Raw genomic sequence first — 12,351 nt, forward strand, 5'->3', positions numbered from 1 at the left:
ATGAAAAACGGCGCGCTATAGTATGCCGTACGATATGGGCTATAGCCCACGGTCCAAAATGATGAGAAACGAGGCTAACTTTTTTTTCCAAAATTTCAAAAACATGGGCTATAACCCATCGTTTTTTTTCATTTTTTCATTTTTGTCAAATCATCAAAAATGATGAAAAACGGCGCGCTATAGTATGCCGTACGATATGGGCTATAGCCCACGGTCCAAAATGATGAGAAACGAGGCTAACTTTTTTTTTCAAAATTTAAAAAAACATGGGCTATAACCCATCGTTTTTGTCATTTCGTCATTTTTTTCAAATCTTCAAAAATGATGAAAAACTGCGCGCTATAGTATGCGGTACGATATGGGCTATAGCCCACGGTCCAAAATGATGAGAAACGAGGCTAACTTTTTTTTTCAAAATTTCAAAAACATGGGCTATAACCCATCGTTTTTTTTTTTTTTTTCATTTTTGTCAAATCATCAAAAATGATGAAAAACGGCGCGCTACAGTATGCCGTACGATATGGGCTATAGCCCACGGTCCAAAATGATGAGAAACGAGGCTAACTTTTTTTTTCAAAATTTCAAAAAACATGGGCTATAACCCATCGTTTTTGTCATTTCGTCATTTTTTTCAAATCTTCAAAAATGATGAAAAACTGCGCGCTATAGTATGCCGTACGATATGGGCTATAGCCCACGGTCCAAAATGATGAGAAACGAGGCTAACTTTTTTTTTCAAAATTTCAAAAAACATGGGCTATAACTATAACCCATCGTTTTGTCATTTCGTCATTTTTTTCAAATCTTCAAAAATGATGAAAAACTGCGCGCTATAGTATGCCGTACGATATGGGCTATAGCCCACGGTCCAAAATGATGAGAAACGAGGCTAACTTTTTGTTTCAAAATTTCAAAAACATGGGCTATAACCCATCGTTTTTTTTTTTTTTTTCATTTTTGTCAAATCATCAAAAATGATGAAAAACGGCGCGCTACAGTATGCCGTACGATATGGGCTATAGCCCACGGTCCAAAATGATGAGAAACGAGGCTAACTTTTTTTTTCAAAATTTCAAAAAACATGGGCTATAACCCATCGTTTTTGTCATTTCGTCATTTTTTTCAAATCTTCAAAAATGATGAAAAACTGCGCGCTATAGTATGCCGTACGATATGGGCTATAGCCCACGGTCCAAAATGATGAGAAACGAGGCTAACCTTTTTTTTCAAAATTTCAAAAACATGGGCTATAACCCATCGTTTTTTTCATTTTTTCATTTTTGTCAAATCATCAAAAATGATGAAAAACGGCGCGCTATAGTATGCCGTACGATATGGGCTATAGCCCACGGTCCAAAATGATGAGAAACGAGGCTAACTTTTTTTTCCAAAATTTCAAAAACATGGGCTATAACCCATCGTTTTTTTCATTTTTTCATTTTTGTCAAATCATCAAAAATGATGAAAAACAGCGCGCTATAGTATGCCGTACGATATGGGCTATAGCCCACGGTCCAAAATGATGAGAAACGAGGCTAACTTTTTTTTCCAAAATTTCAAAAACATGGGCTATAACCCATCGTTTTTTTCATTTTTTCATTTTTGTCAAATCATCAAAAATGATGAAAAACGGCGCGCTATAGTATGCCGTACGATATGGGCTATAGCCCACGGTCCAAAATGATGAGAAACGAGGCTAACTTTTTTTTTCAAAATTTCAAAAACATGGGCTATAACCCATCGTTTTTTTCATTTTTTCATTTTTGTCAAATCATCAAAAATGATGAAAAACGGCGCGCTATAGTATGCCGTACGATATGGGCTATAGCCCACGGTCCAAAATGATGAGAAACGAGGCTAACTTTTTTTTCCAAAATTTCAAAAACATGGGCTATAACCCATCGTTTTTTTCATTTTTTCATTTTTGTCAAATCATCAAAAATGATGAAAAACAGCGCGCTATAGTATGCCGTACGATATGGGCTATAGCCCACGGTCCAAAATGATGAGAAACGAGGCTAACTTTTTTTTTCAAAATTTCAAAAAACATGGGCTATAACCCATCGTTTTTTTTATTTCGTCATTTTTTTCAAATCTTCAAAAATGATGAAAAACGGCGCGCTATAGTATGCCGTACGATATGGGCTATAGCCCACGGTCCAAAATGATGAGAAACGAGGCTAACTTTTTTTTTCAAAATTTCAAAAAACATGGGCTATAACCCATCGTTTTTTCATTTTGTCATTTTTTTCAAATCTTCAAAAATGATGAAAAACTGCGCGCTATAGTATGCCGTACGATATGGGCTATAGCCCACGGTCCAAAATGATGAGAAACGAGGCTAACCTTTTTTTTCAAAATTTCAAAAACATGGGCTATAACCCATCGTTTTTTTCATTTTTTCATTTTTGTCAAATCATCAAAAATGATGAAAAACGGCGCGCTATAGTATGCCGTACGATATGGGCTATAGCCCACGGTCCAAAATGATGAGAAACGAGGCTAACTTTTTTTTCCAAAATTTCAAAAACATGGGCTATAACCCATCGTTTTTTTCATTTTTTCATTTTTGTCAAATCATCAAAAATGATGAAAAACAGCGCGCTATAGTATGCCGTACGATATGGGCTATAGCCCACGGTCCAAAATGATGAGAAACGAGGCTAACTTTTTTTTCCAAAATTTCAAAAACATGGGCTATAACCCATCGTTTTTTTCATTTTTTCATTTTTGTCAAATCATCAAAAATGATGAAAAACGGCGCGCTATAGTATGCCGTACGATATGGGCTATAGCCCACGGTCCAAAATGATGAGAAACGAGGCTAACTTTTTTTTTCAAAATTTCAAAAACATGGGCTATAACCCATCGTTTTTTTCATTTTTTCATTTTTGTCAAATCATCAAAAATGATGAAAAACGGCGCGCTATAGTATGCCGTACGATATGGGCTATAGCCCACGGTCCAAAATGATGAGAAACGAGGCTAACTTTTTTTTCCAAAATTTCAAAAACATGGGCTATAACCCATCGTTTTTTTCATTTTTTCATTTTTGTCAAATCATCAAAAATGATGAAAAACAGCGCGCTATAGTATGCCGTACGATATGGGCTATAGCCCACGGTCCAAAATGATGAGAAACGAGGCTAACTTTTTTTTTCAAAATTTCAAAAAACATGGGCTATAACCCATCGTTTTTTTTATTTCGTCATTTTTTTCAAATCTTCAAAAATGATGAAAAACGGCGCGCTATAGTATGCCGTACGATATGGGCTATAGCCCACGGTCCAAAATGATGAGAAACGAGGCTAACTTTTTTTTTCAAAATTTCAAAAAACATGGGCTATAACCCATCGTTTTTTCATTTTGTCATTTTTTTCAAATCTTCAAAAATGATGAAAAACTGCGCGCTATAGTATGCCGTACGATATGGGCTATAGCCCACGGTCCAAAATGATGAGAAACGAGGCTAACTTTGTTTTTCAAAATTTCAAAAACATGGGCTATAACCCATCGTTTTTTTCATTTTTTCATTTTTGTCAAATCATCAAAAATGATGAAAAACGGCGCGCTATAGTATGCCGTACGATATGGGCTATAGCCCACGGTCCAAAATGATGAGAAACGAGGCTAACTTCTTTTTTCAAAATTTCAAAAAACATGGGCTATAACCCATCGTTTTTGTCATTTCGTCATTTTTTTAAAATCTTCAAAAATGATGAAAAACTGCGCGCTATAGTATGCCGTACGATATGGGCTATAGTCCACGGTCCAAAATGATGAGAAACGAGGCTAACTTTTTTTTTCAAAATTTCAAAAACATGGGCTATAACCCATCGTTTTTTTCATTTTTGTCAAATCATCAAAAATGATGAAAAACGGCGCGCTATAGTATGCCGTACGATATGGGCTATAGCCCACGGTCCAAAATGATGAGAAACGAGGCTAACTTTTTTTTTCAAAATTTCAAAAAACATGGGCTATAACCCATCGTTTTTGTCATTTCGTCATTTTTTTCAAATCTTCAAAAATGATGAAAAACTGCGCGCTATAGTATGCCGTACGATATGGGCTATAGCCCACGGTCCAAAATGATGAGAAACGAGGCTAACTTTTTTTTTCAAAATTTCAAAAACATGGGCTATAACCCATCGTTTTTTTTATTTTTTCATTTTTGTCAAATCATCAAAAATGATGAAAAACGGCGCGCTATAGTATGCCGTACGATATGGGCTATAGCCCACGGTCCAAAATGATGAGAAACGAGGCTAACTTTTTTTTTCAAAATTTCAAAAAACATGGGCTATAACCCATCGTTTTTGTCATTTCGTCATTTTTTTCAAATCTTCAAAAATGATGAAAAACTGCGCGCTATAGTATGCCGTACGATATGGGCTATAGCCCACGGTCCAAAATGATGAGAAACGAGGCTAACTTTTTTTTTCAAAATTTCAAAAACATGGGCTATAACCCATCGTTTTTTTCATTTTTTCATTTTTGTCAAATCATCAAAAATGATGAAAAACGGCGCGCTATAGTATGCCGTACGATATGGGCTATAGCCCACGGTCCAAAATGATGAGAAACGAGGCTAACTTTTTTTTCCAAAATTTCAAAAACATGGGCTATAACCCATCGTTTTTTTCATTTTTTCATTTTTGTCAAATCATCAAAAATGATGAAAAACGGCGCGCTATAGTATGCCGTACGATATGGGCTATAGCCCACGGTCCAAAATGATGAGAAACGAGGCTAACTTTTTTTTTCAAAATTTCAAAAAACATGGGCTATAACTATAACCCATCGTTTTGTCATTTCGTCATTTTTTTCAAATCTTCAAAAATGATGAAAAACTGCGCGCTATAGTATGCCGTACGATATGGGCTATAGCCCACGGTCCAAAATGATGAGAAACGAGGCTAACTTTTTTTTTCAAAATTTCAAAAACATGGGCTATAACCCATCGTTTTTTTTATTTTTTCATTTTTGTCAAATCATCAAAAATGATGAAAAACGGCGCGCTATAGTATGCCGTACGATATGGGCTATAGCCCACGGTCCAAAATGATGAGAAACGAGGCTAACTTTTTTTTTCAAAATTTCAAAAAACATGGGCTATAACCCATCGTTTTTGTCATTTCGTCATTTTTTTCAAATCTTCAAAAATGATGAAAAACTGCGCGCTATAGTATGCCGTACGATATGGGCTATAGCCCACGCTCCAAAATGATGAGAAACGAGGCTAACTTTTTTTTTCAAAATTTCAAAAACATGGGCTATAACCCATCGTTTTTTTTCATTTTTTCATTTTTGTCAAATCATCAAAAATGAAGAAAAACGGCGCGCTATAGTATGCCGTACGATATGGGCTATAGCCCACGGTCCAAAATGATGAGAAACGAGGCTAACTTTTTTTTTCAAAATTTAAAAAAACATGGGCTATAACCCATCGTTTTTGTCATTTCGTCATTTTTTTCAAATCTTCAAAAATGATGAAAAACTGCGCGCTATAGTATGCCGTACGATATGGGCTATAGCCCACGGTCCAAAATGATGAGAAACGAGGCTAACTTTCTTTTTCAAAATTTCAAAAACATGGGCTATAACCCATCGTTTTTTTTTTTTTTTTCCATTTTTGTCAAATCATCAAAAATGATGAAAAACGGCGCGCTACAGTATGCCGTACGATATGGGCTATAGCCCACGGTCCAAAATGATGAGAAACGAGGCTAACTTTTTTTTTCAAAATTTCAAAAAACATGGGCTATAACCCATCGTTTTTGTCATTTCGTCATTTTTTTCAAATCTTCAAAAATGATGAAAAACTGCGCGCTATAGTATGCCGTACGATATGGGCTATAGCCCACGGTCCAAAATGATGAGAAACGAGGCTAACCTTTTTTTTCAAAATTTCAAAAACATGGGCTATAACCCATCGTTTTTTTCATTTTTTCATTTTTGTCAAATCATCAAAAATGATGAAAAACGGCGCGCTATAGTATGCCGTACGATATGGGCTATAGCCCACGGTCCAAAATGATGAGAAACGAGGCTAACTTTTTTTTCCAAAATTTCAAAAACATGGGCTATAACCCATCGTTTTTTTTCATTTTTTCATTTTTGTCAAATCATCAAAAATGATGAAAAACGGCGCGCTATAGTATGCCGTACGATATGGGCTATAGCCCACGGTCCAAAATGATGAGAAACGAGGCTAACTTTTTTTTCCAAAATTTCAAAAACATGGGCTATAACCCATCGTTTTTTTCATTTTTTCATTTTTGTCAAATCATCAAAAATGATGAAAAACGGCGCGCTATAGTATGCCGTACGATATGGGCTATAGCCCACGGTCCAAAATGATGAGAAACGAGGCTAACTTTTTTTTTCAAAATTTAAAAAAACATGGGCTATAACCCATCGTTTTTGTCATTTCGTCATTTTTTTCAAATCTTCAAAAATGATGAAAAACTGCGCGCTATAGTATGCCGTACGATATGGGCTATAGCCCACGGTCCAAAATGATGAGAAACGAGGCTAACTTTTTTTTTCAAAATTTCAAAAACATGGGCTATAACCCATCGTTTTTTTTTTTTTTTTCATTTTTGTCAAATCATCAAAAATGATGAAAAACGGCGCGCTACAGTATGCCGTACGATATGGGCTATAGCCCACGGTCCAAAATGATGAGAAACGAGGCTAACTTTTTTTTTCAAAATTTCAAAAAACATGGGCTATAACCCATCGTTTTTGTCATTTCGTCATTTTTTTCAAATCTTCAAAAATGATGAAAAACTGCGCGCTATAGTATGCCGTACGATATGGGCTATAGCCCACGGTCCAAAATGATGAGAAACGAGGCTAACTTTTTTTTTCAAAATTTCAAAAAACATGGGCTATAACTATAACCCATCGTTTTGTCATTTCGTCATTTTTTTCAAATCTTCAAAAATGATGAAAAACTGCGCGCTATAGTATGCCGTACGATATGGGCTATAGCCCACGGTCCAAAATGATGAGAAACGAGGCTAACTTTTTGTTTCAAAATTTCAAAAACATGGGCTATAACCCATCGTTTTTTTTATTTTTTCATTTTTGTCAAATCATCAAAAATGATGAAAAACGGCGCGCTATAGTATGCCGTACGATATGGGCTATAGCCCACGGTCCAAAATGATGAGAAACGAGGCTAACTTTTTTTTTCAAAATTTCAAAAAACATGGGCTATAACCCATCGTTTTTGTCATTTCGTCATTTTTTTCAAATCTTCAAAAATGATGAAAAACTGCGCGCTATAGTATGCCGTACGATATGGGCTATAGCCCACGCTCCAAAATGATGAGAAACGAGGCTAACTTTTTTTTTCAAAATTTCAAAAACATGGGCTATAACCCATCGTTTTTTTTCATTTTTTCATTTTTGTCAAATCATCAAAAATGAAGAAAAACGGCGCGCTATAGTATGCCGTACGATATGGGCTATAGCCCACGGTCCAAAATGATGAGAAACGAGGCTAACTTTTTTTTTCAAAATTTCAAAAAACATGGGCTATAACCCATCGTTTTTGTCATTTCGTCATTTTTTTCAAATCTTCAAAAATGATGAAAAACTGCGCGCTATAGTATGCCGTACGATATGGGCTATAGCCCACGCTCCAAAATGATGAGAAACGAGGCTAACTTTTTTTTTCAAAATTTCAAAAACATGGGCTATAACCCATCGTTTTTTTTCATTTTTTCATTTTTGTCAAATCATCAAAAATGAAGAAAAACGGCGCGCTATAGTATGCCGTACGATATGGGCTATAGCCCACGGTCCAAAATGATGAGAAACGAGGCTAACTTTTTTTTTCAAAATTTAAAAAAACATGGGCTATAACCCATCGTTTTTGTCATTTCGTCATTTTTTTCAAATCTTCAAAAATGATGAAAAACTGCGCGCTATAGTATGCCGTACGATATGGGCTATAGCCCACGCTCCAAAATGATGAGAAACGAGGCTAACTTTTTTTTTCAAAATTTCAAAAACATGGGCTATAACCCATCGTTTTTTTTCATTTTTTCATTTTTGTCAAATCATCAAAAATGAAGAAAAACGGCGCGCTATAGTATGCCGTACGATATGGGCTATAGCCCACGGTCCAAAATGATGAGAAACGAGGCTAACTTTTTTTTTCAAAATTTAAAAAAACATGGGCTATAACCCATCGTTTTTGTCATTTCGTCATTTTTTTCAAATCTTCAAAAATGATGAAAAACTGCGCGCTATAGTATGCCGTACGATATGGGCTATAGCCCACGGTCCAAAATGATGAGAAACGAGGCTAACTTTCTTTTTCAAAATTTCAAAAACATGGGCTATAACCCATCGTTTTTTTTTTTTTTTTCATTTTTGTCAAATCATCAAAAATGATGAAAAACGGCGCGCTACAGTATGCCGTACGATATGGGCTATAGCCCACGGTCCAAAATGATGAGAAACGAGGCTAACTTTTTTTTTCAAAATTTCAAAAAACATGGGCTATAACCCATCGTTTTTGTCATTTCGTCATTTTTTTCAAATCTTCAAAAATGATGAAAAACTGCGCGCTATAGTATGCCGTACGATATGGGCTATAGCCCACGGTCCAAAATGATGAGAAACGAGGCTAACCTTTTTTTTCAAAATTTCAAAAACATGGGCTATAACCCATCGTTTTTTTCATTTTTTCATTTTTGTCAAATCATCAAAAATGATGAAAAACGGCGCGCTATAGTATGCCGTACGATATGGGCTATAGCCCACGGTCCAAAATGATGAGAAACGAGGCTAACTTTTTTTTCCAAAATTTCAAAAACATGGGCTATAACCCATCGTTTTTTTCATTTTTTCATTTTTGTCAAATCATCAAAAATGATGAAAAACGGCGCGCTATAGTATGCCGTACGATGTGGGCTATAGCCCACGGTCCAAAATGATGAGAAACGAGGCTAACTTTTTTTTTCAAAATTTCAAAAAACATGGGCTATAACCCATCGTTTTTTCATTTTGTCATTTTTTTCAAATCTTCAAAAATGATGAAAAACTGCGCGCTATAGTATGCCGTACGATATGGGCTATAGCCCACGGTCCAAAATGATGAGAAACGAGGCTAACTTTGTTTTTCAAAATTTCAAAAACATGGGCTATAACCCATCGTTTTTTTCATTTTTTCATTTTTGTCAAATCATCAAAAATGATGAAAAACGGCGCGCTATAGTATGCCGTACGATATGGGCTATAGCCCACGGTCCAAAATGATGAGAAACGAGGCTAACTTCTTTTTTCAAAATTTCAAAAAACATGGGCTATAACCCATCGTTTTTGTCATTTCGTCATTTTTTTAAAATCTTCAAAAATGATGAAAAACTGCGCGCTATAGTATGCCGTACGATATGGGCTATAGTCCACGGTCCAAAATGATGAGAAACGAGGCTAACTTTATTTTTCAAAATTTCAAAAACATGGGCTATAACCCATCGTTTTTTTCATTTTTGTCAAATCATCAAAAATGATGAAAAACGGCGCGCTATAGTATGCCGTACGATATGGGCTATAGCCCACGGTCCAAAATGATGAGAAACGAGGCTAACTTTTTTTTTCAAAATTTCAAAAAACATGGGCTATAACCCATCGTTTTTGTCATTTCGTCATTTTTTTCAAATCTTCAAAAATGATGAAAAACTGCGCGCTATAGTATGCCGTACGATATGGGCTATAGCCCACGGTCCAAAATGATGAGAAACGAGGCTAACTTTTTTTTTCAAAATTTCAAAAACATGGGCTATAACCCATCGTTTTTTTTATTTTTTCATTTTTGTCAAATCATCAAAAATGATGAAAAACGGCGCGCTATAGTATGCCGTACGATATGGGCTATAGCCCACGGTCCAAAATGATGAGAAACGAGGCTAACTTTTTTTTTCAAAATTTCAAAAAACATGGGCTATAACCCATCGTTTTTGTCATTTCGTCATTTTTTTCAAATCTTCAAAAATGATGAAAAACTGCGCGCTATAGTATGCCGTACGATATGGGCTATAGCCCACGGTCCAAAATGATGAGAAACGAGGCTAACTTTTTTTTTCAAAATTTCAAAAACATGGGCTATAACCCATCGTTTTTTTCATTTTTTCATTTTTGTCAAATCATCAAAAATGATGAAAAACGGCGCGCTATAGTATGCCGTACGATATGGGCTATAGCCCACGGTCCAAAATGATGAGAAACGAGGCTAACTTTTTTTTCCAAAATTTCAAAAACATGGGCTATAACCCATCGTTTTTTTCATTTTTTCATTTTTGTCAAATCATCAAAAATGATGAAAAACGGCGCGCTATAGTATGCCGTACGATATGGGCTATAGCCCACGGTCCAAAATGATGAGAAACGAGGCTAACTTTTTTTTTCAAAATTTCAAAAAACATGGGCTATAACTATAACCCATCGTTTTGTCATTTCGTCATTTTTTTCAAATCTTCAAAAATGATGAAAAACTGCGCGCTATAGTATGCCGTACGATATGGGCTATAGCCCACGGTCCAAAATGATGAGAAACGAGGCTAACTTTTTTTTTCAAAATTTCAAAAACATGGGCTATAACCCATCGTTTTTTTTATTTTTTCATTTTTGTCAAATCATCAAAAATGATGAAAAACGGCGCGCTATAGTATGCCGTACGATATGGGCTATAGCCCACGGTCCAAAATGATGAGAAACGAGGCTAACTTTTTTTTTCAAAATTTCAAAAAACATGGGCTATAACCCATCGTTTTTGTCATTTCGTCATTTTTTTCAAATCTTCAAAAATGATGAAAAACTGCGCGCTATAGTATGCCGTACGATATGGGCTATAGCCCACGCTCCAAAATGATGAGAAACGAGGCTAACTTTTTTTTTCAAAATTTCAAAAACATGGGCTATAACCCATCGTTTTTTTTCATTTTTTCATTTTTGTCAAATCATCAAAAATGAAGAAAAACGGCGCGCTATAGTATGCCGTACGATATGGGCTATAGCCCACGGTCCAAAATGATGAGAAACGAGGCTAACTTTTTTTTTCAAATTTTAAAAAAACATGGGCTATAACCCATCGTTTTTGTCATTTCGTCATTTTTTTCAAATCTTCAAAAATGATGAAAAACTGCGCGCTATAGTATGCCGTACGATATGGGCTATAGCCCACGGTCCAAAATGATGAGAAACGAGGCTAACTTTCTTTTTCAAAATTTCAAAAACATGGGCTATAACCCATCGTTTTTTTTTTTTTTTTCCATTTTTGTCAAATCATCAAAAATGATGAAAAACGGCGCGCTACAGTATGCCGTACGATATGGGCTATAGCCCACGGTCCAAAATGATGAGAAACGAGGCTAACTTTTTTTTTCAAAATTTCAAAAAACATGGGCTATAACCCATCGTTTTTGTCATTTCGTCATTTTTTTCAAATCTTCAAAAATGATGAAAAACTGCGCGCTATAGTATGCCGTACGATATGGGCTATAGCCCACGGTCCAAAATGATGAGAAACGAGGCTAACCTTTTTTTTCAAAATTTCAAAAACATGGGCTATAACCCATCGTTTTTTTCATTTTTTCATTTTTGTCAAATCATCAAAAATGATGAAAAACGGCGCGCTATAGTATGCCGTACGATATGGGCTATAGCCCACGGTCCAAAATGATGAGAAACGAGGCTAACTTTTTTTTCCAAAATTTCAAAAACATGGGCTATAACCCATCGTTTTTTTTCATTTTTTCATTTTTGTCAAATCATCAAAAATGATGAAAAACGGCGCGCTATAGTATGCCGTACGATATGGGCTATAGCCCACGGTCCAAAATGATGAGAAACGAGGCTAACTTTTTTTTTCAAAATTTAAAAAAACATGGGCTATAACCCATCGTTTTTGTCATTTCGTCATTTTTTTCAAATCTTCAAAAATGATGAAAAACTGCGCGCTATAGTATGCGGTACGATATGGGCTATAGCCCACGGTCCAAAATGATGAGAAACGAGGCTAACTTTTTTTTTCAAAATTTCAAAAACATGGGCTATAACCCATCGTTTTTTTTTTTTTTTTCATTTTTGTCAAATCATCAAAAATGATGAAAAACGGCGCGCTACAGTATGCCGTACGATATGGGCTATAGCCCACGGTCCAAAATGATGAGAAACGAGGCTAACTTTTTTTTTCAAAATTTCAAAAAACATGGGCTATAACCCATCGTTTTTGTCATTTCGTCATTTTTTTCAAATCTTCAAAAATGATGAAAAACTGCGCGCTATAGTATGCCGTACGATATGGGCTATAGCCCACGGTCCAAAATGATG

Source organism: Protomyctophum bolini (assembly GCF_963924005.1).
Source record: "Protomyctophum bolini genome assembly, chromosome: 7".
Taxonomy (NCBI): domain Eukaryota; kingdom Metazoa; phylum Chordata; class Actinopteri; order Myctophiformes; family Myctophidae; genus Protomyctophum; species Protomyctophum bolini.